Here is a 25,665-nt window from a genome sequence, read left to right as displayed (position 1 = left end):
AAAAAGACATGATAGGCTACGTAAAGATTTACGTAGCCTATCATGGCTAGGTTTAAAAAAAGAAACACAATGTGATAGGCTACGTAAATCTTTACTTAGCCTATCATGGCTGGGTGGGTTTAAAAAAAAAAAAACTCGTATGCAAATGGCAGCGGCTACAGCCACCGCCATTTGCGTTCCTTATTTTTGGCCATCTTAGTCTATGTAAATATTTATGTAGACTATGGCGGCAAAAATCAAGGGGAACGCAAATAGCGTAGCAGGCGCTATTTGCATCCCTTTTTGATTCACCATTTTAGCCTACGTAAATCTTTACGTAGGCTAAAACGGTGAATCAAAAAGGGATGCAAATAGCGCCCGCTACGCTATTTGCATTCCCCTTTATTTTCACCCTCATAGTCTACGTAAATATTTACGTAGATTCAGACGGCCAAAAATAAGGAATGCAAATGCCGGCGGCTGTAGCCACCACCATTTGCGTACGCGGTTTTTTGTTTTTTTCCCCCCCAGAGCCCTCCGCGGCAGGAAATCCAGCTGCAGACAGCTCTGGCCAGGCTGGGTCTGGCCGGCTGCTCTGCGGAGCTGCCACAGAGCACAGCCGGCCATCGAGGATTCTGGGGGGGAGGAACGGATCACCTCCCCCCCCGTCCAGGATTCCGGGGGGAGGGACGGAACACCTCCATCAACATAATCCACGAAAGGTAAGTCAATTTCGTACATCCCTATTTCTTTGGTGGCAGCACCCAGAGGAGGGCCCAAGCAGGTACATAGTAGCCAAGGCTGAACAAGTTATTTTGTCAGCTGAGGAAGAAAAAAACACAAACACCTCACCCTAGGGATGTACGAAAGTCACTTACCTTTTCGCGGATTCTGTTCATGGTGGTTCCATCCCTCCCCCTAGAATCCTCGATGGGGGGGAGGCAATCCGGTCCTCTCTCCCAGAATCCTTGATGGCTGGCTGTGCTCCGTGGTGGCTCCGCAGAGCAGCTGGCCAGGCCCAGGCCAGGGCCACCCACAGCCGGATTTCCAGCCGCGGAGGGCTCTGGGTAAAAAAAAAAAAACACCGCGTATGCAAATGGCAGCGGCTATGGCCACCGCCACTTGCGTTCCTTATTTTTGGCCGTCTGAATCTACGTAAATATTTACATAGTCTATGATGACAAAAATAAAGGGGAATGCAAATAGCGTAGCGGGTGCTATTTGCGTCCCTATTTGATTCACCGTTTTAGCCTACGTAAAGATTTACGTAGCCCATCATGGCTGGGTAAAAAAAACAAAAACAAAACCGTGTATGCAAATGGTGGCGGCTATGGCCGCCGCCATTTGCATTCCTTATTTTTCGCCGTCTTAGTCTACGTAAATATTTACGTAGAATAAGACGAAGAAAAGAAAGAGGAACGCAAATAGCGCACTGGGCGCTATTTGCGTTTCCCTTTCTTGTCTTCGTCTTAGTCTACGTAAATATTTACATAGACTAAGACAGCAAAAAATAAGGAACGCAAATGGCGGCGGCCATAGCCGCCGCCATTTGCATACGCTTTTTTTTTTTTTTTACCCAGACGTGATAGGCTACATAAGTCTTTACGTAGCCTATCACGTCTATGGGGGGGGGGAAGAATAAAACACAGACTGTAAATGGCAGCGGCGGCAGCTGGCCAGAAGACCAGCCGTGTTTTCCGTCCCTGCACAAACCAGTTAGTGTCTACTAATTCCCATTGTGCTGAATGAGGCTTGACCTCTGAATGTCCACATCAGTACTTTCAGAGATCCCCCTCAATTGAAATGGCACAATTTAAAGCCCAATTCCCTAAGTGTGATTAAGCACAATCTCGAGGCTCCCTCCACTGTTTGCTTTATTGCCTTAGGAGGTAACTAATTCACAGCTTCGTTTCAGAGATCCTGCCCAGTATCGGTTTGGTTAGAAAGGGAGCTGGTTTCCCATCCCTGTGTTCTCCTCCCTGCTTTCCTAGCACAAGCATATGTGTGTCTACTCAGAAGTAACACCCATTGCGTTCATTTAGGCTTGGGGCTCGTTGGGAGGCTTGTCTTACCAATGTGCACAAGGGGAAGAAACTACATCACACCTTCCTTATGGAGCCTGGAAGTGGGGGTGGGGGAGACTCTCTTATTGGTTGAGCAGCCCCTGCCACTCAGATGACATTCACTTCACTGCCCCCCCACCCAGAAGTAAGCTATGTGAAGCCACTTTGAATGGTGCAATGTACACCCTCGTGGAGCCCTGCCCAGACCAAAAGCTGCTCCTACAAAAATGCAAGTGAGCCACTAGGGATGTCAGAGAATTTTGCCACGAATCTCGGGGACCCCCACCCCCCCTGGGATGGGACTTAACTTGGGCGAATCTTCCTGGCGGTGGTGGCTCCAGCATCGGTTCGGCGGTGGCTGCGGCGTCCGGTCTTCCGATCGGCTGCCGCCACCGCCATTTCCAGTAAAAAAAAAAAATGTGATAGGCTACGTAAAGATTTACGTAGCCTATCATGGCTAGATTTTTAAAAAATACTGTGATAGGCTACATAAATGTTTACGTAGCCTATCACGGCTGATTTAAAAGAAAAAAACGCGCATACGCAAATGGAGGCACCCATGGGTGCCACCATTTGCGTTCCTTATTTTGACACGTCTTAGTCTACGTAAACATTTACGTAGCCTATCGCGGCTGACTGCAGGGACGCAAACGGCGGCGGCTACAGCCGCCGCCATTTGCGGACCCGGCCGGCCAGGATTCGGGGGGGGAGGGATGGCGCGCCTCCCCCCCCAGCCAAAATTTCGGGGGGAGGGACGGAGCGCCTCCCCCCACCTCGAATCAAATTTCATTAAAAGGTAAGTGACTTTCGTACATCCCTATGAGCCACTCCTCCCTTCTCCTTCCATTCCCCAGAAATAAGGGCCCCAGAAATAAGCTTAATTGAGGTCAATAGGGTTTACTCCCAAATAGGTATGTACAGATTTCATAAAATCCATTCCTCCTGTGAATTGTCAGGTTCCTTTCATTCCATCATCCGCCTATCCCCAGAATCAGAGGGGTTTTTTTTCTGAATTTGTGCAAATTCGTACTTGTGCAAATGCAAATTTGTGCAATTTTGCACATGCAAAAATAAACAAATTCCCCCCAAATGTGTATTTTCATGCTTTAGCCTACAGGGAAAATGCATGGTTTGGGCCTGGGTTTTTTTTTAATTTGCATATTTTTCTACAGCAAAATTTGCCAAAAATTCAGGAAAGTTAGAAAACCTGTCCACAAGTCCATGGAATCTGCCTGACAAGGGAAAGGCTGGTCCGCTGAAAAATCCACAGGTCAGATTCATGAAAACTCATTTGGTCCTGGTTTGCTAATTTCTCCAGCATCCCTACTCCCAAATAACCGTGTATAGCACTGCAGCATAAATAACTAACAATCTGTTGCCCTTTTACGACACCCTAAATCAGCTGTCTGAGACAGCTGCCTCACTTTGCTTAATGTACTGTGGGAGTCACTTTTTGCCATGTTCATAATATCATGGTACCAGTGTAGTGCGTAAAGACCATCAACTGTAATGCCTAAGGGGCACCGAAAGAAGAAGCTGCTTAGGTGAAACATCTGAAACAACTGAGGAATTTTTGAGGGAACCCAAAAGTTATATAGTAGGATAGGAAAGTGGGCACACATTATATAGACAGGCAGGGGACAAAGATGGTGAGGGGTCTGGAAAAAAAGTATTGTGAGGAAATACAAGTCCTATGAGGAACATATGAAATATGAACAGTTTGGTGTATTTAGCCTGGAGAAGAGAAGATTAGGGAGAGACACAATAGAAGTCTACATGTATCTGAAAGGCTGTCATGCAGAAAATGGAGCAGACTTCTTCTCCAGAGGAAAGGACTAGAACCAATGGGTGGATACCACAAAGAAACAAATTTCAGCTGAACATTAAGAGAAACATTCTAATGGTAAGAGCACTTCAACAATGGAACTATCTCAGGGAGTGGAGGGCTCTCCTTGGCTGGATGTATTCAAGGTGAACCTAGATAGCCTTCTGTCAGGGATGCTTTAGTTGCATCCTGCATTGCAGATACTGCATTGAGCAGGAGGTTGGACTAGATGACCTCTAACATACCTTCCTGCATTGCAGAACCTGCATCCTGCATTGCAGATCCTGAATTGAGCAGGAGGTTGGACTAGATAACCTCTAAGTCACCAGATGATCTCTAAGTCAATGATTCTATGATTCTGACACAGTGGGGCCAAAAAGCCAAGAAACCACATGAAAAGGCACAATCCTATGCATGTTTAGACAGAATCCTACAGTTCTATGAATGTTTAGACATGTAACGTCACAGTTCTATCCATGTTGGTTGGGTCTAGGGGTGGACAAAAGTCCCTTACCTGTCGTCGAAGCTTGTTCGCGGTGGGGGGGAGGTGCTTCGCTGCTCCCCTTGTGAAGTTCAGGCTGGGGGGGGAGGCTTCCCGCCTCGCCACGGCCGAAATTCAGGCCGGGGGGAGGCTTCCCGCCTCACCCCGGCTGAAATTCAAACCGGGGAGGAGGCTTCCCGCCTCGCCCGGCCGCGAACTCGAAAGTTTTTTTTTTTAAAAAAAAAACGCCCCCATGATAGGCTACATGATGATTAACGTAGCCTATCATGGCTAGATCTGCAAAGTCAGCCGGGATAGGCTACGTTAATCATCACGTAGCCTATCACGGGTGACTTAAAAAAAAAAAAAGCGCGTACGCAAATGGCGGCCCCCATAGGGAGCCGCCATTCGCGTTCCTTATTTGGTCGCTGTAGTCTACGTAAATCTTTACGTAGACTACAGCGACCAAATAAGGAACGGGAATGGCGGCTCCCTATGGGGGCCGCCATTATCCGTACACGCTTTTTTTTTTTTTTTAAGTCACCCGTGATAGGCTACGTGACGATTTACGTAGCCTATCATGGCTGACTTTGCAAATCTAGCTGTGATAGGCTACGTTAATCATTACTAAGCCTATCACGGGGGCGTTTTTGTTTTTTTTTCTTTTATTGGAATGGCGGCGGCGGCAGCCGGTCGAAAGACCGGCTGCCTCTCCCGCCCTGCACGAACACCCGCCAAACCGCCGGCCGGACCCGCCGCCAGGAGGGACATTCACCAAAGGTAAGTCCCGTCCCGGGGGGGGGGCGGGGGGCGGGGGGGCGGAGGATTTCTCCCCGAAACTTGTTCGGGGGGCCGAACACGTTGGCGCTCGGCCCCCCGAAGTTTCGTGGAGAAATTCTCCGCCATCCCTAGTTGGGTCATGCTGGGAGCTTTAGGCCTTTTACTGTCTAAACATGAATAGGATTGTGTTTTAAGTGTATCATAGTTCTATGTCATGAGAAAGAAAAATGGATGTTTCCTTTTGTTTTGCTTTTTTGGATAACTGTGCAGTCACGAAGTCCTCTTACTTCTAGCTATTTCACAATGCTATGCAGGAGAGCACAAATCAAACTTGAACTTTACCAGAACATTTTCTGCATGTCACACAATAGACTTTGGAAAAATATTTTTTTCTTTTCTTTTTTGCACAGGCCACTCCTAGGCCTGTTTGCTCAGGCATTTAGTCCCATGGATCATTTTTTTAAAGGTGCTTCAGCTAACAGATCAGAAGTTTGGCAAACACTGTTCTAATGCTTCGAACAAATCAAGGGGAAAAACAGCACTGATGTCCATGGAGTTGCAGCGTACATTCACCACAGAAATTAAAACCCATTGAACTTCTGGTCAAAGCATTCCTAAGCATATGGTTTTCATACTCTTCCCCTAAGGGCACGTCTAGATGAGGAAACAGGCCTAATTTGGCAACATCTGTGTAAGCTAAACTGACATAAGGAACAACACATGCTCCCAGAGCAAATGTGCCAATGAAAGGGAATGTTCATGAGTTCATTGCATCCGCTTACAGACCAGACTGTTGAACGGTTTCTATAAGAATAGTTCCTTATATCAATTTAGCTGAAGAAGTAAACCATTCTTTCAAGGGGCATGTGCTAAAGGCACTGAATTCACTCTTGCTCGAGTTCTGAATGCATAACGACAGATAGAAGTCAGATTTAAAAGACCATTTCCCAAAGTCTACAACTCCACATCTATAATTTTCCCAACTGTCAGTTCTGGAAAGCAGTACATAGGAAGCTGTCTTATGCCACGAGATGGGTGAATCCGTCAAGCTCGATTTCACTCAGACAGCTTCTCATTTTTCCACTGCTAAGCTAATTCTGTCCCATTTCTGTGTCAGATTTTGATCTTTTCATAGTCTGCATGAGAATTTGTACGCATTTTCAGGTACATTTTTTCAAATATACACATTTATGTATGCTTTAACCTTAATTAGGGATGTCAGAGAATTCCGCCACGGATCTCAGTGAGGCCGAATGCCAGTGCATTCGGCCCCCTGAACTCCGTGGCGGAACAGCCTGCCACCCCCCCACCACCACCCCGCGGATCCCCCCCAGGACAAGACTTACCTGGGGTGGATGTTCCGGGTGGCGGTGGCTCCGGCGGCGGCTCCGGCAGCTGCGGCGGCAGCGGCAGTGGCTGGTCTTCCAACCGGCTGCCGCCACCGCCATTTGCAGTCTTGTCGTTTTGTGTTTTTTTTACAAGATGTGATAGGCTATGTAAAGATTTATGTAGCCTATCATGGCTGGGTAAAAAAAACAAAAACAAAACTGCATATGCAAATGGTGGTCGCTACGGCCGCCGCCATTTGCGTTCCTTATTTTTGGCCATCTTAGTCTACGTAAATATTTACGTAGGCTAAAACGGTGAGTCAAAAAGGGACGCAAATAGCGCCCGCTACGCTATTTGCATTCCCCTTTATTTTCGCCATCATAGTCTACATAAATATTTATGTAGACTAAGACGGCCAAAAATAAGGAATGCAAATGGCAGTGGCCATTTTTGTTTGTTTGTTTTTACCCAGAGCCCTCCACGGCCAGAAATCTGGCTGCGGACAGCTCTGGACTGGGCCTGGCCAGCTGCTCCGTGGAACTGCCATGGAGCACAGCCGGCCATAGAGGATTCCGGGGGGGAGTAACGGATTGCCTCCCCGTCCGTCGAGGATTCCGGGGGGAGATGGACGGAACGCCTCCCCCCCCACCATCAACATAATCCGCGGAAAGGTAAGTGACTTTCATAGATCCCTACCCTTAATAGTCTAAATTTGTGCCTTTGGCCTGTAAGGGTGACTAAGCCAACAGTTCAGTGATGGCCAACATCAAAAGCAGGCATGGGCACCTGCCAAGGGCCCATATCCAAGCAGGGGCCCACTGACCAGTGCCCTCTGGACTTTCTTTTCCTCCTCACCATTGTAACCTGCTTGTTCAACCGCCTCTCACTCTGGCCCACAGAATGGTAGTAGTGAAAAGGCGAAACAGTGCATACCATGGCCTACTTTCATACTGGCTCACAGCCCGTCAAGCAAGCAAGTGGTAACAATGATGGGAAAGATGGGGGGGTGACAATGACGGTGAGAAGGTAGACTTAATGAGGGATGGGGTTCATTAAGGATGTCTTGCCCAAAGGCTCTCAGAAATCTGGAGCTAGCACTGAGTCTAGGGATGGACGGAACACTTACCTTCCATTCCATTCTGTTTCCGCTGGGGGGGAGGCGCTCCATCCCTCCCCGCGGAATCCTGGCCGGGGGGGAGGTGCTCTGTTCCTCCTCCCTAGAATCCTGGCCGGCCGGCTGTGCTCCTCAGCAATTCTGCGGAGCCGCCAGCCGGCTCCGCCAGCAGCCAGACATCTGGCCGCTGGCTAGCAGGGACGCAAATGGTGGCAGCCATAGCCGCCACCGTTTGCGTCCCTGCAGTCAGCCGTGATAGGCTACGTAAATGTTTACGTAGACTAAGACGTGTCAAAATAAGGAACGTAAATGGTGGCGCCCATGGGCGCCGCCATTTGCGTACGCGCGTTTTTGTTTTTTGTTTTTTAAGTCGGCCGTGATAGGCTACGTAAACATTTACGTAGCCTATCATGGTGTTTTTTTTAAATCTAGCCATGATAGGCTACATAAATCTTTATGTAGCCTATCATGTTTGTTTGTTTGTTTGTTTGTTTGTTTTTAACCTGGAAATGGCGGCGGTGGCAGCCAGTCAGAAGACCATCCGCCACAGCCGCCGCCGCCGAACCGCCACCGCAGCCGCCGCCGGAGCTGCCACCACCAGGAAGATCCACCCAAGGTAAGTCTAGTCCCGGGGGGGGCAGGGGGCAGGCCGTTCCCTCACCGATTTTGGGGGGCTGAATGCACTGGCAATCGGCCTCCCCGAGATCCGTGGCGGAACTTTCGTACATCCCTAACTGAGTCCAGCCTTCATTTCTAGTGGTGGACTTCCTGCATTAAAAATACTACGTTCTTCTAGAACAGATGTGAACTGAAGAAAATATGTTGTTCAGACCCTGCTTCAGTGCTTGAATTAGACCCATTCAGGCACTACCAGCTTCACCTTGGGTCTGAAACTGAGCCTTGTTTTGGAAAATCTGCGGCTTTGTATGTATCGCTATTGACATACATGGAGAAAGGCTATGAGTTCTTTACTTTTTGGCAGAATTTGATGAAATTTGCAGGCTTATTAGCGCTTTCTGAGTGGACAAATAATGCAGAGGTTTCTACACTAGGCACTTCTATGGGTGGAGTTGTGTGTTTTTAAGGGGACATCTATAACTTAAAAAAAATTCTTGGCAACAATGGACTTTCAGAGGGGATGAAGCTGCCAAGTTTCTGGTTCTGATGTTGTTATTGTTTGCACAAGGGGCATCTTTACAATTTGGGGGTGTAAAAAATGAATTTGTTGTGTGTGTTTACTGAATTTGTTGAATTTGTTGTGTGTGTTTACTTTTTCCCCTGTGATTTTTGTTTTTGAATTTGTTGAACTTGTTGTGTGAATTTGTTGTGTGTGTTTACTTTTTCCCCTGTGATTTTTGTTTTTGAATTTGTTGAATTTGTTGTGTGAATTTGTTGAATTTGTTGTGTGTGTTTACTTTTTCCCCTGTGGTTTTTGTTTTTTGACAATGTGTATGCAAATAGCATACAACACAGAGATGCCCCTATGAAATGCCAAAAGGGTAGGTGCAGTGGTTAGGGAGTTATGATGAAGGAAAAATGGTTGGACATTTGGATTGTGCAGAACTAGCCTAGCCACATTCCGGAGAACCCCATGCATTCAGTACTCCTAGTTACCAAAGAACTGAGCAGGGGTAACTTTACCTTAGAAAGTGAGAAGCTTTTAGAAGCCCAGTGTCCATGCAATATATATGAACTATAATAACAGCGTATGTCAGTTCACAGAAAAAGTGTATGAACTGGTTCAAAATTGGTTTGACATGGTTCAGCCAATCCTCAAATCATTTTCAACAGTTAGCCTAGTATCCTATGTAGACATCTAATTCCCACTGAGCAGAACAGAACTGACTTCTGATTGTAGGGTTGGGCTGTTACTGTCAGAACCAAAAAAACAAACAAACCCAGAAGTAGTATATAGAGATGAATCCAAATCAGAACAGTATTAAATTCTCAGTGGTTCAGCTCCCTGGGCAGCCTTGTAATCTGGATATTCATAGGGGCAGGTGAGAATTTTGTTTCAGTGTACCAAAATTCACAAAGTTCTCCAAAATGAACTTGAGATTTAAAAAAGTAAATGTGAGATAAACAGACTACAGACAAATTCACCCATCCAGACCCAGGGCTCTGAGTGCTTAGCTCTTAAATGTCTGGGTTTCAATCCCTGTGTATTCAACCATGATTTAGGGTTGCCACTTCTTTTTTTCTAACAGACTCCACATCTTTACAGCTGTATAGCAGGCAGGTACAACATGGGTCTCTCCAAGCTGGGAATAGCTGTACCTATTTAATTTGGGTGGTGCAGATGCATGAGAATTCCTTTTTGGTTCAGTTTTGGTAAAGAAAATTACCCAAACTCACAAAATTCATATTTCCCATATTCAGAAGAGAAAGATCTTGAGATTCAAAAATTCAAATGAAGGAGAAAACACCCATCCCTAGGTATTCAGCAGTGATGGGGATCCAACTGGATAGTTACCCTAACAGAGGGAGGTAATTCTTTCTCCTCATATGGCTTGTCCTGGGTAAAAAAAGAAGGATGAAGACTTCCTCTTGACATTGACCATGAAGAGAAATTAGGACAGGCAAAATGAATAAAGCAATTCCCATAAGTCTTTAGTCACTGACCTCTGCAGATCTTAAATGACCTGTATATTGTGGTCAGTCAGTTCCCCTTACTGCAACTGAACAGACAGCAGGTAACACAAGAGTAAAATCCAACAAAAGTCCTCCTTAGAGTAGACCCATTGAAATGAATGGGCTTTAAGTTAGTTATGACTAACATCCCATTCACTTCAATGAGTCTACTCTAAGGAGGATTTCTGCTGGTTTTTACCCACACAATGCTCAGTTGCCTTTGCAAACACTTTTTTTTCACCCCAAGGAAAAAGAGATAGAAAGTCTTAAAACTGACTTTTCTTTGTGTCCTGTTTCCAGATGTGCCTCTCTTGGTGCTATTTTTCTTTCACCAAAGCTTGTCATCATGTGCCTGACGGGCCTTAATTGGTACTCTTCAAACTGGAACACAAAGTAGGAAGCTTGCAATGCTCTAAGTGAGCTTTTAAGAAAACCTGCCAGTGGAGAAATTACCCCCCACCCCACCCCCCACTCCTTTCTTGTCAAATAAAACATGTTTAGAGAAAAAAGCCAAATAAATAGGTCATAACTCTAGCATCAGTAATTTTGCTGGAGGGAAGTCAGAGTTTTGGCCATCCAAGTACACAGGCACTGAAGCACATGTCCCAGCAAAACTGGCAGCTGAGTTGGATGGGGCACTGGGGATAGCTGCAATGTGATAACAATAATGCCATGGGAATAAAGAACCGGATGATGTTCACTTTTGTTTTTCTATTTGATCTTAATTTTTTTCTAATTCCTCCATGAATCGGCACCAGTCTCTTACCTTTTGCCATTTTTGTTTGTTTTCTCACTCTCGTTACCAGCAAACCTGTGCAGCTTTTTACATATTTGATTCACCTCTTTCCTTCCACATCTTGAGTTACGTGAACTGTAGACTGGGCTGTGCGCAATCGTCCATTCTAAAATAAATGCTGAATGTGTGCTTAAACAGCTGCACGCCCTACAGACTCCAATAACTTTGCTGGGGTGTACAAAACAAGAGGGCGGGGGTAGAAGTGACTTTGAGATGTCTCTGTGGAGTTGTGGAAGGTTGTAGTTAACCCATTAAAGAAGTGAGTTTTCTCAGAGTTGGGAGTTGTGAATAGGTGAATGTGTTCGCAATTAGAACATAGAATCTAGAATAGAATAGAATAGAATAGAATAGAATAGAATAGAATAGAATAGAATAGAATAGAATAGAATAGAAGGGTTGGAAGGGGCCTATATGACCATCGAGTCCAACCCCCTGCTCAATGCAGGAATCCAAGTCAGAGCATCCCTGACAGATGATTAAAACGGGAATAAACGTTCTGATATGAGGATCACTGTGAAACATTTATAGAAACAAGTGATATCATGATAAGGCCAGTACCCACTGTATGAAATGCTAACATTCACACTCAGACAGGGGAGGCTGGTGGATCCACGTTTGGTGGGGCAGAGATTCCATTCTGGGTTTTACTTACAACCAGCCAGGAGTCTAATGGACCTATCCAAGGTGCTGGACCCTACCCCCAAAATGGGCCCAGCACATTGGATAGCTCCTTTAGGCTTCTGGTTGGTTGCAACTAAAACCCAAAATGGAATCTCCACCCACTGAAATCAGATCCACCAGCCCCCCCGCTATGTCAAATGCCAGAATTTGTCAACTTTGAGCTCGTCGAAGTTCTCATTTTTCTACCACCCAACTCATTCTGCCCACAGTTCTGTGCAAGGTTTCTTTTTTCCCATCCAGAAATGTGTACATATTTTATAAATACGTACACAAAAATGTGCACATTCTTGTGCACATTTTTCAAATGTGAACATCTTTGTACACATGCACATCTTTGATTAAAGTGTGTTTGTGCATGTTTTAAAAATGTACTATGACAGAAACAGAACTGTCTTCCATTTTTGTATTTAGTTTGGTTTTAGGATATTATGAGGTTAAATCGTGTGTGTGTGTGTGTGTGTGTGTGCGCGCGCGCGCGCGCGTGCGTGCTAGTCAGGTTCAGCCAAAAGGTTAATAGTTTAGAGGTCAAAAGGAACTGCCCTCCTGAGTGGTTGGAGTTGGGAGGAGAAATAACAAATTTTCAGCAATAAAAGCCTAAGGCAGAAGGGCAGAGAAGCGGAGAGAGGGGAGGAAGAATTGAAAGAACACCAGAGTCCTAGAGGAAAAAAGAGTCAGAGCTTCTGGAACTGAAGAACTGTTTGAAAGAGCTGGACCTGACAATAAGATACTGCTTGGAAGGGACCTGGATAAAATAAGACACGGTCTAGTTATGTTACCTGGATGTGTTTATCCCAGTTGTTTTATCCCTGGTTTATCCATGGCTGTTTTGTTACCCTATTGCTCCTGGGTTTTTTTATGTGTTGTCTGCATGTATCCATTCAGATTTCAAAACTTTTCCCTATTAATTAGGGATATCACAGGAGTTTGAGAGGGGGTGGAGTGCAATGGACACCCACCCACCCCCACGTGGCTTCCCAGTCTCCTGTCCACAGACTGCTGCCACTTTCCCACCCTATGTGGTTCCCTGGGCAAGCTGCTGGGTGGTCTCCAAGTGCCCAACTCCTCAGTGAGCTGCCATTTTGCATAGAAATGGCTGCCTACTGTTTTCCATAAAAGCTGTCTTATGCAAATGGTGGTCATAAAGCGGCCATGTACACAAGATTACAGGCCTGTAATGCCTGTAATCTTGTGTACATGGCCGCTTTACAGCCGCTAGGAATCAGGCACCCACACCCGCTCATTGGGCACCCACGGACCACCCAGCAGCTCACCCAGGTGGGTAAGTGGCAGTGGTTTGGTAAGCTGTGCATGGGGCAGGGGCAGGGTGTTTCATCCATCCCTACTATTAACATTTTCCTTTGGTAAAATTTAAAACTTTGTTATCTGAAATTATGTGGTGCCTTTTCTTCTTCGGTTACCCACCCAACATCAAAAAGCCTACCCCATACTACCTAATGTAGATACCTTAGACCAAGAGAGTTTTAAGATTGGTTTCGTGGAGGCAGCCGGCAGGGGCGGGGGGGAGAGATTTCCACCTGGTGGCAGTAGAAAAGGCCACAGGAAAGGAATGACAAAAAGGAGTGTGAGCTCCCTGTACTGGATTATGTGAAGACTGAAAAAGCTGCTCACAATACTTAGTAGTCCAAATTTTACTAAAATTAGTGTTGTGGTGAATATTCACCATATTTGATTTTCACATTAAATCCTTTGGGGAAAGGATTATGGCTTGCCAAGTAAGACCATCCTCATATTGAAAAATCAGCTGTTGTTAGAATGTTTTTGATGGATGATTCAGCAGAGTGCAACCCACAATTAACTAGGTTTTTCATCTCCACTGACATCAAATCTCAGTACATTACAACATTATGTCAGTGAATATAATCGCATATAGGGATGGGAGAACCAGTGATTTTTGAGGTAATCTAAATTCTCTGAAAAGCTCTTCAAAGCTTATTTCAGCTCATTTGCATTTTCATTTTCACCATTGTCCACCTCATTCAAATGGGGAAAGTGTGCATTTTAAATGGGAAAAGTACACATGTCTGTGCATATTTTTCAGAAGTGCACACTTGCCCCACACAGACTGATTAAAGCATGAAAACACATATTTGGGGGAGGGGATGCACATTTGAAAGTGCACTTTTTAAAACATTACATTTTTTTTAATGCAATCACACATTTGGGAATTTGCAAACCTTTCCGAGAAAAAGTGCTTCCACCCATGTTCACATTCACACTTGCTAACAGGTCATGCTCACGTGATTTGCGAACCTAAATGAAATTCTTGTGCATACCAATCCACATATAGCCAATGAGGTCAGCTATAATATCACATGTAGGAAGCATTGTGTAGAAGTGCATCACATAAATTATGTCAGTGAGCATCAGCAAATAAATCATATGGGTCAACTTAGTAATGGGATGTTGTGTTGTACAACCGGCGTGCTGTATGCATAATTATGTCATGACAACAGTGTTGGCCACGCTATTCAAAATGCAGATAAAGCTTTTCAGGTGACTGCTGAAGAAATGCCCTAAAGAAGAGATCAATGGCAAAAAAAAAAAATGAATTAAAAAATGTGGATGAGTAATTTCAGCTCAGATCTAGTTATGAAATGAAATGCTGCACATATATATTTTCAATATGTATTCTGTTTATTTTAACCTACCCTGAACCCCTGATATAAATCCACCTCTATACTGAGATCAATAAATAAAGATGCACTTGTAAATCTCTTATTCAGTCTGCTGTCCTTTGATCACATGCGCTGGGAGGGTCCCACTGAAGTCAACTAGATATTACTTATTAGCTATTAGGGGGTATAAAATGATGAGTTACTCAGCTATCCACAGCTATCTTTCAGCCAATTAGCTTATCACAAATGTAAGCAATAGACCAAAGCTGATCCCATTGATTTTAATGCTACCAGGATTTGATTCAGCATCCTATAAAGGTCAAATGGGATAGCTTTAAGAGAGCCAGATCAAGCTGTCAGACACTTCTGAAAAATGTCAGAGCCACTTTGAACATTCATGGTTTTTTCTTTTCTTTTTTTGAGATGCGAAGCAATCAATCGCAGCTGAAGTCTGTTAGACATTTATAAGTTTCTTTTGTCATTGCTGGATTTCCCCCAAGTATGAATTTCTCACTGCTCTCAACCCGTCGCTAGTACCTCACCAGTAAAGGGAATTTGCTACCACCTGCAGCGTACCAGACTCCTTAAACCCAAGCTATCACACAGCCATGGATTGTACACACTGTCTTTACAATGGCATCATGCTGGTCAGACATACCGACTTGCCGCTGCAGTTGGGATCATAGAACATCCCCTACTGAGAAGACTTAAAGAGCTGTATATAGTGAAATCTTTTAAGAGACAGAGGGAAGGCGGGAGGGAGGGTGGGAGGGAGAGACAGGTTGGTCTTTATGGATGCTGGTGAATTATTTATGTGATTAAAAGTGTGTGTTTGCAAAGAGAATATAAATTGCCTCAAAATATTTCAAAGGGAAAACCCCATTCATTTTTGCTCGGCTCAATGACATGTCACTTCAGAAAGGAAAACACCAAACAAACGTGCAGTGCACGTATTCTTCACTGCCTGAAAGCCGTTTTGAGCACAAGTGATCTTGATGGGAAGTCGAAAGATCTTCTCCATGTCCGTGACAAGGTACCCATCACCACCAGTTCTCAACAGCATTCATCCTTTCAAATACATTTCCCTCCTGACATCTCCCCATGATAGCATATGGATGCTCAGCTTCCCAGCTTTCTAGGTAAGGAGCTGATGCCATACTCAAATTGTTCAGCTTAAAAAAATGAGAATGGCATTGAAGGATAAGTCCAGGTGTCCCCCTAGCATCAGCTTCTGACAGTGACTTCCTTTATACATGGAGGTTCTGTTTACATGGTGTTGGAAGACTTGTGAATCGCCCCCAGGGTGCTTTGTTGCCTTCAGTCTATCTGGGCAGCAGAAGTTGTACAGGAACAGGCCAGGCAGAATTTACAAAGAGTGGGTCAGGTTGGTGAAGGAGAAAGCCCAGTCCATCTATACCTTTTATGTGATGGGAAAGGGGGGGGGGGTTAACACCTATAAAGCCCTGCATGGCTCAGGACCCAATACCTCAAGCACTACCTCTCTCCATATGAACTTACCTGGTCCCTGAGGTTAGCTTCAGAGGCCCTTCTCTGTGTGACCCCTCTGAGAAAAGGCTGAGCCAGCCAGAGCAGTGCAGGAATCGGCCTTTTCTGGGATAGCCACATGTTTATGGAACACTTTCCCCAGGCAAAGACGTATTTATTTTCCCAGGCATTTGGAGATTAGCTATGCCCCAATTCGAGGATGTGTTCATTTTAGGTGTGAAGGGGGATGGGAAAGATCCCATGTATTGGATTGAACACTTTTTGTATTGCTTTGTTTTTAGGCTATGTTTTAATGGGGGGGCAGGCATGCAATAAGGACTTGACTGGGAAGAGTGGCTGCCAATGCCGGACAAGTCCCCACTCTCATGTGTGTGTGTCATCCCCACAGGGGACGATGGACACCATATATGGGCACCATATGGGGATGGCACACTTTGTGCAACATGTGCCATCCCCATGACCCTCAATCCATACATTGGAGGGCTGGGTATAAGAGGTCATAAAAGGCCAAGATGGGTTGATGCCAGGGCTGACAGGGCAAGGTTAATCATTAGCTCAGGTGGCAAATGGGGGAGCACCAGATTGAGAACCCCCCACCTCACTGCCTCATCCACCTGCCTACAACTGCCACCCACCAGCTGGCGGGGACTCTCAGTGTGCATACACACACCCACTTCCCCTTATTGGAGCTGTAGGTCTTGGGAGAGCTCAGCTGGGCCTGCGTGAGCTCGGCCAAACTCTTGTGAGACCTACCCAAACTCTCACCAGAATTCAGTGTCAGGAGGCGCCCTAGCGGCCTCTTTCAGTAGACTCCAATAGCCAACTCAAGACACAGACAAAAGGATTCTTTTCAAGGCTTTAATCCTTTTACAACTTAATGACTCTTTCAGATGCTAATCACCAGCGACAAAGCAATGAACAGCAGAGTAGCCTATGCTCCAGGTAGGCAGTTGGTCCCCGTTTGAAGGAGAATCACTTGAAGACCCTGAACTTATGGGCTAGGGAGAGATCCGCCCTCTTTCCCTTGGGTCCATGGGAGGCAGCCGTTGCTTGCGCTCCAAACAGGTGCTACACCTCCTTTCCGTGCCCTCCATCGCTCGTTGCTCCCTGCATCTGTGTCGAGCATCTAGCAAGCCCCATTCCCACACTTTCTCACTGCTAGGATCACTATCTATCTCAGGAATGCCGGCAGGAGGAATCTCTGCCAGCTGCTTTTTCTGTGAGGGATGAGCTGGCTCCTCTCCCACGGATTGCTGATCCTCCTCAGAATCAGAACTGCTCTGGGGTTCTATCGGCTCAGTTTCCACCCTGATATCCAGGTGAGCTGCTGCGAGAGCCCCACCGCCAGGAAGGGGTGGCAGGCCACAGGTGCTAGCCAATGTTGTCACCTCAGGTAGTGAGGTACTGTTGTATTGTAATAAGTGTACGCACTTCCTTCTTTTGAGTTATTAAGAAGTTTATCCTAAGGGGGTCCCAGAGGAAGGAGAAAGAAGGAGGGAAGAGAGAGAAAGGGGAGGAAGGAGGATGTGAGGGGGGAAAGACAGACAGGAATTTAGGCTTTAGAAATAAAGTGAAGTTCTGTTTACATCCAAACCTTGTTTCTGGATCCTCCTCACTGAGAAGAAAATACAAAAGGTACCTTGTGCTTGGTCTAGATAGACAGATAGATAGCCAATAGAAGTGATCGGGGAGGGGGAGTGGCTGTTATCTACCGAGAGTCCTTGGTATTCACCAGACCCCCTCTCTGGGAGACCAAGGTTGCTGAATGCATGTACTGGAGGTTGGGCCTGAAGGGCAGTCTGGGGATTCTGCTCATGTACCATCCACCCCGCTGCATGACTGACTCCCTGGTTGAGGGGCTTGAGCCGGTGGTCTCTGACGTACATGTGTAGTCCCCTAACTTATTGGTGTTGGGGGACTTCAATGTACATTCAGAGGCCATCCTCACAGGGGCATCTTGGGACTTCATGGAGACCATGACTTCCTAGGAGGTGTACCCTATTCTAACTGGTCCCACCCATGTAGCCGGTCATGCACTAGACCTTGTGTTTGTTTCTGGAGAAGTGGGGAGTGATCTGGAAGTCGGGGGTATATCCACCACCCTTTGTCATGGTCAGTCAGATCACTATATGGTGAAATTGGACTTCTCAGTTCTACAACCCCTCCACAGGGGTGGAGGACCCATTAAAATGGTCCATCCCAGGCATCTTATGGATCCAAATGGATTCCTGAACATGCTTGGGCATTCTCTGGAGCATACAAATGGCCACTCGGCCGAGACCCTGGTGGGTGGGTGGAATGCTGCAATCACTGGGTCATTAGGTCGGGTGGCTCTGAAATGTCCTCTCCCCCTGAACAGGGTTCCAACTGCACCATGGTTCAATCTGCAGTTATAAGCCCTGAAACAGGAGGTGAGACCAGCTAGTGTGCCAGTGGCGGTGGTGGTCCGAAGATGATTGGACACGGGCTAGAGCTGTATCTTCAGCCTTTCACGTGGCGATGAAGGCAGCAAAAAAGGAATACTATGCTGTCTGTATCACATCTGCAGAGTGCTGTCCCAGGAGGCTGTTCCAAGTGGTCCGGAGCCTAGTTGGTCCAGTTGCTCTGGAACCACTGGAGCATTCTAAGGCCTCCTGTGCGGCCTTGGCAAGGCAGTTTCCAGATAAAATTGATCAGATCAGGAGTGTTATTCTGTGCGCCTTGGATACAGTTAGTGAGCGAGAGGCGGCCTATGGCAAAACTGTTTTGTGGGATCAGTTCCAGCTTCTTTCTTCTGATGAAGTGGACAAGGTGCTTTCATCTATAAAGCTGACTACCTGCTTACTTGATCCTTGCCCATCTTGGCTCATTATGAGCTTCAGAGAGAGATTGGGTGAAGGGATCAGGGCGGTGGTGAACGCCTCCCTTGAGGAAGGAGTGATGCCATCAGCCCTCAAGGAGGCAGTGATAAGACTGCTCTTAAAGAAGCCCTCCTTGGATCCCTAATTTTTGAACAACTTTCACCCAGTCTCGAATCTGCCATTTTGGGGCAAGATTGTTGAGCAGGTGGTGGTGATGCAGTTCAAGGCACACTTGAAGGAGGGCTTTGGATAGGGGTAGGGATGGACAAAAGTCCCTTACCTGGTCCTGCAGCTTTTTTCAGGGGGGGGAGGCGCCCCAACACTCCCCGCCGAAATTCTGGCCAGGGGGGAGGCGCCCCATCCCTCCCCGCCGAAATTCTGGCCGGGGGGGAACGCCCCGCCTCTCCGGCCATGAAAGAAGAAAGTAAAGTAAAAAAAAAAAAAACATGATAGGCTACGTAAAGATTTACGTAGCCTCTCACGGCTAGATTTTCAAAGTCAGCCGTGATAGGCTACGTAAATCTTTATGTAGCCTATCACGGCTGACTTTGAAAATCTAGCCGTGAGAGCCTACGTAAATCTTTACGTAGCCTATCACGTTTGGTGTTTTGTTTTGTTTTTTACTTTGAAATGGCGGTGGCGGCAGCCAGTCAGAAGACTGGCCGCCGCCGAACCACCGCCAAACCGCCGCCAGGACCCGCCACCGCGACGGACATTCGCACAAGGTAAGTCCCATCCCGGGGGGGGCAGGGGGACGGAGAATTTCCCCACCAATTTCGGGGGGCCGAATGCGTTGGCATTCGGCCTCCCGGAGATTCGTGGAGATATTCTCCGACATCCCTAGGTAGGGGTGAATGCTCCTTCCTTGTTCTCCTCAACCTCTCAGCAGCTTTTGATACCATTGACCATGGTATCCTCCTGGACTGCCTGGAGAGGATGGGCATTAGAGACATCGTATTATGGTGGTTCTGGTCCTTCCTCTCTGGCAGGTACCAGAGAGTAGCACTGGGAGAGGAGGTGTTGGACCTGTGGCCGCTGACGTGTGGGGGTGCCACAGGGTTCCATCCTCTTCCCAAAGCTATTTAACATCTATGTGAAGCTGCTGGGGGCTATCATCAGGAGGTTTGGGGTGCAGTGTTATCAATATGCAGATGACATGCAGCTCTTCCTCTTGTTAAAATCTTCACCAGGGTTGGCCATGGAATCCCTGTCTAAATGTCCGGAGACGGTGAGTGGCTGGATGGGGAGGAATAAGCTGAAGCTGAACCCTGACAAGACCGAGGTACTTTTGGTGGGAGACAAGAGTAGGTTGGGGGATGTTGACCTCGTTTTCAATGTGGTACAGCTGCCCTTGAAAGACCAGGTCCACAGTCTGGGGGTCATTTTAGACTCCCAGCTGTCCATGGAAGCTCAGGGGTCAGCTGTGAGACGGACAGCATTGTACCAACTCCATCTGATACAGCAGCTGCGCCTCTATCTTCCCAACCATCTGCTCCCATTTGTAGTATATGCTAGGGATGGGGGAGAATTTCTCCCCAAAACTTCGGGGGGCCGAGTCCCAACACATTCGGTCCTCCGAAGGTTCGGGGAGAAATTCTCTGCCACCCCCCCGCCACCCCCCGCCACCCCCCGGGATGGGACTTACCTTTCACGAATGTCGCTCCCGGCGGTGGGTCCCGGCGGCGGTTTGGCAGGTCTTCGTCAGGGGCGGGGGCGGCAGCCGGTCTTTCAACCGGCTGCCGCCGCCGCCATTACAAGAAAAGTAAAAAAAAAAAAAAAAACGCCCCTGTGATAGCCTACGTAATGATTAACGTAGCCTATCATGTCCAGATTTGCAAAGTCAGCCATGATAGGCTACGTTAATATAGCAAAATACAGCAAAATACAGCAAATAGCATTGCCCTTATTTTCGCCGTAGTCTACGTAAATCTTTACGTATACTACAGGGACCAAATAAGGAACGCAAATGGCGGCTCCCTATGGGGACGCCATTTGTGTACGCACTTTTTTTTTTTTCAAAGTCACCCGTGATAGGCTACGTGACGATTTACGTAGCCTATCACGGCTGACTTTGCAGATCTAGCCATGATAGGCTACGTAAATCGTTACGTAGCCTATCACGGGGCTTTTTTTTTTTTTTCTTTTGAAGTTTGTGGCCGGGGAGACGGGGCGCTTCTCCCCGGCCTGAATTTCGGCCGGGCGAGGTGGGAAGCCTCCCCCCTGGCCTGAATTTCGGCCGGGCGAGGCGGGAAGCCTCCCCCCCAGCCTGAACTTCGGGGGGAGAAGAGAAGCGCCTCCCCCCCACCGCAAAGCAAGCTGCGAGACCAGGTAAGTGACTTTCGTAGATCCCTAGTATATGCCCTGGTCTCCTCTCATTTAGACTACTGTAATGCGCTCTACGTGGGGTTACCCTTGAAGATGGTTTGGAAGCTGTAGCTGGTGCAGAACATGGTGACTCGCCTGATTAAAGGCAGTCGCTGGCGTGATCGCATCACTCTGGTGCTGAAGGAGTTGCACTGGTTACCAGTTGTTTTCCAGGCCAAATTCAAGCTGTGGGTTTTGACTAGGGGTGCACGAAACCCACTTACCTGGTCTCGCAGCTTTTCGCGGTGGGGGGGAGGCACTTCGCTGCTCTCCCCCTGAAGTTCAGGCCGGGGGGGAGGCTTCCCGCCTCGCCCAGCCGAAATTCAGGCCGGGGAGGAGGCGTCTCGCCTCGCCCGGCAGCGAAATTAAAAGTTAAAAAAATAAAGAATGCCCCCGTGATAGGCTACGTGACGATTAACGTAGCCTATCACGGCTAGATCTGCAAAGTCAGCCGTGATAGGCTACGTAAATCATCACGTAGCCTATCAAGGGTGACTTTAAAAAAAAAAAGCGCGTACGCAAATGGCGGCCCCCATAGGGAGCCACCATTCGCGTTCCTTATTTGGTCCCTGTAGTCTACGTAAATCTTTACGTAGACTACGGCGAAAATAAGGGCAATGCAAATAGCGTTGCCCTTATTCTCACCGTAGTCTACGTAATCTTTACGTAGACTACAGCGACCAAATAAGGAATGGGAATGGCAGCTCCCTATGGGGGCCGCCATTATCTGTACGCGCTTTTTTTTTTCTTTAAAGTCACCCGTGATAGGCTACGTGACGATTTACGTAGCCTGTCACGGCTGACTTTGCAAATCTAGCCATGATAGGCTACGTTAATCGTCACGTAGCCTATCATGGGGGCGTGGGTTTTTTTTTAGTTTTATTGGAATTGCGGCGGCGGCAGCCGGTCGAAAGATCGGCTGCCGCCCCCGCCCCTGATGAAGACCCGACGAACCGCCGCCGGGACCTGCCGCCGGGAGGGACATTCGGGAAAGGTAAGTCCCGTCCTGGGGGGGTGCGAGGGTCAGGGGGGTGCGGAGAATTTCTCCCCGAAACTTGTTCGGGGGGCCGAACACGTTGGCGCTCGGCCCCCCGAAGTTTCGGGGAGAAATTCTCCGCCAACCCTAGTTTTGACCTTTAAAACCCTATATGGTTCCAGCCCAAGCTATCTCAAGAAGCGCCTCCAGCAACACCAGACAGGTTGCTTAAGAAGATCAGCCTCGGATGGCCGTCTCTCTGTCCCATCAGCCAGGATAGCTAGGCTGGTGAGGATGAGGGAAAGGGCCTTCTCTGTTGTGGCCCCCACTCTATGGAACTCCCTCCCTAGGGAACTCTGCCATGTCCCCTCTTTAATGAGCTTCTGCCATGCACTGAAAAAACCTGGTTATTCAGGCAGGCATTTGGGGTGGGTTAGGGTATTTTTAAATAATGTTTTAATGTATACTTCTACTGTTTTAAATTGTACCATCATACATCACCCAGAGTGTCCGGGTGACTGGCCAGATGGGCGATTAAGAAAATAAATAAATAAATAAATAAATAAATGGCTGACTGAGCAGAGACAGTTGTAATCCCCTGAAACTCATATTTTCTGTATTATACATTGTGCAATTTATGAACACAGAGAAGCGAATAATACATCAAAGGTAAAATAATTGGTATCTGTTGACACTCGTATTGTTAATTGCTACCGAAGATCTTAGCTATCAATATTGCAATGGCCTATGAATTTAGCTACGTCTTCCTGGATATAAAATGTGCTTACTCAAAGCTATTGGGAGAAAAAGAACCATAATATCTATTGCAGGTCTGTTTTCTCTTTTGGTAAAGAAAAGAAAAGAAAAGAAAATCCTCATTGTAGTGAGTTTGTTTTTTAAATGCATAATTACTGTTTTCCTCCTCACAATATCTATAAAGATAACAGAAGGTTACTGAAAAATTATACAGTATAGGATTTTGAAGTATTTCTTTGCATAATATTACGTTTCAGCCAGTGACCCCAAATATTGTATCTTTTAGTCCTCTCCTCCAACAAAATGTAAATTCTTCCATTTTATCGCTCAGAATATATCAGCAAGCCAACAAACATTAGATCTTCATTTTCTTTTTTCTCATCTTAATTATTTTTGTTACATAGCAACAGTGAGTGTTGGTAGAACTATTTAAAAATGAAATTGCTGTTTACATCTTCCTCTATTTATTTACTTCAAAATTACAAGCCTGATCCAGCCAAATACTTAATGTCAATGATTTCAGTGGGAGAATTAAGCACACGCTTAAAATTCTTCCACTGGAATTATTAAGACTGAAGGCCATGTTGTATGATCAGCAGAATCAAGGGGCAAAGCTTTTCTTGGACTGTACCACTTCAGGGTACAAACAAGAGGGGGTTGGACTTGATGGCCCTATAGGCCCCTTCCAACCCTACTATTCTACTATGTATTCTATGATTCTATGAAGAGTGTTTCCCACCCACCACATTAGCTGCCTACTGAATTACTCTCACTACATAGGAAAAACTAATATGTTAAAGAGAAGGCTAGGCTAAACTCTTCTTCCTGACATGGTAGTTTTCTATATGGAGGGTGATCTTGGAGAGGGAGATCCTATGACCATGCTATATTTATGTAGCACTTCTGAATGTTCAAACCATACTCCTTACAATAGTCCTGTAAGGTTGGCCAGTATTATTTAGAGATGGACAAATAATTCATTTTTGGTTTCTCTCAGGTTCCATTTGTCCAGTCTTAAGTTCTTTTCTTTTTTTTACTGTATGTTTAAGCCACCCAATAACTGAAGTTCTCTGGGCAGTGTACAATCAATACAATAAAAATAAAATACAAACAGTAGAAACCAAAAATAAAACAGTCCAAAATAAAACCAAAATAAAACCAGCAGCAAAGAATAAAATCATTGCTGCGAAGCAAACCAAATAAAATCCACCAGCAGAATAAAATGCTAAAAGCAGTAGAAACAGTTCTTAAAATGCCTGGGAGAACAAAATGTTCTTCACCTGCCTTGAGAAAGACCATAACATACATAGGTGCCAGGTGAGCCTCTCTGGGGAGAGCATTCCAAAAATGGGATGCCACCACTGAAAAGGCCCTCTCTGTTGTTGCCATCCACTTTGCCTCATTTGGCAGGGACACCCCAAGTAGGGCCTCAGATAATGATCTTAATATCCAGGTAGGTAAATAGGCTTTGTCCCAAATGTTGAGATTTTGTTCCACTCTTGAGGGCAGTATCCAATACTGCTGCTGCACTCCTGCCATTTCTGTTGCGCTAGTGGGACCCTCTGTTTGCACTAGTGGGACCCTCTTTTTGGACTAGTGGGACCCTCTGCTTATGGAATAGGAACTGCAGCTTCCTACAATAATCTTGGAAACAAGTGCAAATGCTTATTTCTTGAAGGGGACAGGTCAGCAGAGCTCCCTCCTGAAAGCTCTGCTGACCTGCCCCATTCCAGAAATGACTGTTTTGCTTGTTTGTGAGCACTGCAGGATCCACTAGCTCCCTATTCTGCTAGCAGTGGGTCCTGCTAGTATTCTGGCAGCATTGGATACTACACTAAATTGAGTTCATCCCAGAGTCTGAGAATTTTTCTTTTAAAAGGTTTGCATTAAAATGGATATGCAGTTCTGTGCACATTTTTCCTAATATAGGCATTTTGTATGCAATTCTGCCTAACATACAGATATTTTGGCAAGCAATTTTCCTAATATAATGCATTTTTTCATGTTATTTTTATGACTGCATGCATTTTTCTGTGTGTTCCCTAATATGTATTTCTGAATGTACTTTTGGACTGGAGAACTCCATTGCAAAATTCAGAGAACTGTGAATTTTGAAGGAAAAGTGAATTTTGCTTCAGATATTGTTCAAAAGTGCAAAATTAGGTATGTTTACATTAAAATTTGAACTAAACAAATTTCTCCCCCATCCCAACTATTATCTCCGTATTTCAGATGGTGGGCTCAGGATTAAGAGAATAGTGGCTTGTGATCAAGTTTCTAGCTGAGGTAAAATTTAAACCAGGAACAGCTTGGCTGGTGGCTTACGCTCTTGTCTAGTATTCTGCACCACCATTCGAACATACTCCTCTTCCACTTGCATCCTAAAATACTACAAGTTTCACTAGTTATAACCTAACCTTCCCTTAGAAATGACTTTACTTTAGCTAGATCATGCCCCAGCATATGCACCCATGAGCATCAACTAGCCTTCCTGAAGGGCTACTTTGAGGAGAGGATGAAAAGCGGTGAAAAGTAATTCTCACATCAGCTGCCACAGTGGCCCACTAGCAACTTCTGTTGCCACACAGATGGCAAGTTATCCACACCTCTTTTTTGCTTCATGGCCAGTAAATAAGGAAACAGACACCTCTTAGGGGGCCAGATGTAACCTTGGGAACCAGTTGCTGATCAATTCTATATACTTATCTAGACCCTTCTGTGCAGGCAAGAAAAGTACAGTATTCTCCCTTCCTCACAACTGTAGGTGGATAGGCCCTATGGATTATTGGAACTGAGGGTAGGTAGTTCCAGAAGCCTGTTGAGAAAGGTTCCTGGAGAAAATTGCCCCACGAGTGCCTGAAGAACATTTCCTGTCATCTCTATATTGAATGTCAATGCCATCAAAGGC

The sequence above is a fragment of the Heloderma suspectum genome, chromosome 3, assembly GCF_057233095.1.
Source record: "Heloderma suspectum isolate Gila_16-S chromosome 3, 16-S_ref, whole genome shotgun sequence".
In the NCBI taxonomy this organism is placed as follows: Eukaryota; Metazoa; Chordata; class Lepidosauria; order Squamata; family Helodermatidae; genus Heloderma; species Heloderma suspectum.
Note: the sequence above shows the minus strand (reverse complement) of the source record.